This window comes from Pundamilia nyererei, unplaced genomic scaffold (genome assembly GCF_000239375.1).
Source record: "Pundamilia nyererei isolate P.nyererei 1_Seehausen unplaced genomic scaffold, PunNye1.0 scaffold00086, whole genome shotgun sequence".
Lineage (NCBI taxonomy): Eukaryota > Metazoa > Chordata > Actinopteri > Cichliformes > Cichlidae > Pundamilia > Pundamilia nyererei.
In genome coordinates this window covers 2,406,332-2,408,010 of record NW_005187487.1, presented here as the reverse complement: position 1 = coordinate 2,408,010, position 1,679 = coordinate 2,406,332, and the positions used below count along the sequence as shown (strand labels likewise).

General features: G+C 39.1%; 1 protein-coding gene across 1 annotated transcript in view; it reads left to right on the top strand.

Annotated features, from left to right (window-relative positions):
• rbks (ribokinase) overlaps nt 1-1,679 on the top strand; it is a 52,430-nt gene that overhangs the window by 31,960 nt on the left and 18,791 nt on the right. The gene's annotated exons all lie outside the window — the stretch shown is intronic.

Below are 1,679 nucleotides of genomic sequence, written 5' to 3'. Positions count from 1 at the left end.
TTTTAAGCATCCATTTTGCCCACTGTAACATTGATAATAGAGTAGATTATTTATAACTTTAGACTGTGTATAATAAGGATCTAGTCAATGGGTTCTACATTTTAAAGCTTCGGTGTTAGCATTTTATCCAAAGCCATGTTGATTATTTGGAACGAAAAGTGACTATGTTTGGTCAAAATGGTGGAGCATAAAGTGATAAATAACACTAATCCTAATTGGCTTGGTTAACAAATAAACCACTAGAAATTTCCTCAAAAACCCCTAAAACAAACAAACAAACAAACAACCAAAAAGTAGATCAAGTTCTTGAACAGTCTGTTAGTAGGCTACAATTAGCCATACAGCTAAAAGATAGACTATTTGTCACATGACTTTAAAAAAAATGCTTGAAAAGGCACCAACAGCACAAATGTAGTTGAGAGGTTGTTGGTAGTTTAAGGTTTGGGGGATATTTTCTTGACAAACTTACTATCAGCATTGTTTAAATGCCACAGTCTACCTGAGCGTTTGACAAGGACTGTACTACAGAAACACCAGATTTCAATCCAACGGAGCACCTTTCAGATGTGATGGAACAGGAGATTCACATCATGGACATGCAGCTGAGAAAGCTGCAGAGAATAAGTGAAGCTGTCATATAGTGTCAGTATGGATTAAAATCTGCAAAATGTTTCCAGCACCTTGTTGAATCTCTGGCAGTTCTGAAGGAAAATTGGGTTTGAGTTTGGTACTTGCGTACCTAGCAAAAGTAACTGGTGTATCTTGCTCCCTGAAATTTCTGTACATTTAACCTAAATCAAATTCATCTTAACTGAGACTCTAATTTATAAAATAAACATAATGCTTTATAAGATTTGAAATTAGTAAATGAGACTGTAAACCCATCAGAAAAGAGTTTACTGATGTGGGGTTATTTTCTCATAGACGTCTACTGGAGGAGTTGGACTCTGCTGACTATTAGAAGGAATGTTTTTATACCTGAAGGCTCTGTCCTTAAACTACGGTATGTAGTTTCAACAAAGCATCACTTTTACAAGCAGTCAGTCAGCTTATGATTGTCAACAGATGTCCAGTCCAGAAAGGAAAGAATGACAAGTTTGAGATGACGCCTTTCCACAGTGATTTACCTCCAAGGTCATGTCCCCTGCTGGCACATCAGTAACCTCACTCCAGCCATTGGCTGTACATGAATGCTCTCTGGTATGAAGAAACAGTTGATCTCCACCCTTTTACGGTAAAAACTCTGTCATGGCGTCTTGCGTCTTGAATGCCAGGTGATGACAGATGAGCGACAGGGGGCAGGGATAGATGGGAATGGTAATAAAAACAAGAGGGCAGATGTGCTCTATGGCTGAGTCAGTCACCCCCTCAGGGCTGAAGTCTATGTGAGTTTGGCTGGGAGCTGGTATTTGATGTGGTGATGCAAGGCGATGAAGCACTGTACCCAGGTGTGGGAACATGAAAGGGAGAGTTGAGGAAAGAGCTACATGTCTTCTCTCTTTTTTTCAGGTCATGGAGGTACGGTCATATTATATATTATGCAGTATGCAAAGGTGGAAAGAGGACTAAAATGTCCCACTAAGGGATAGAATCAAAGTTCAAAATCATTCGGAAAAATAAACAGCGCTGCTATAACTTGGCCCAAACTGAAGATTACTATTAAGTATTATGTTTTGGGC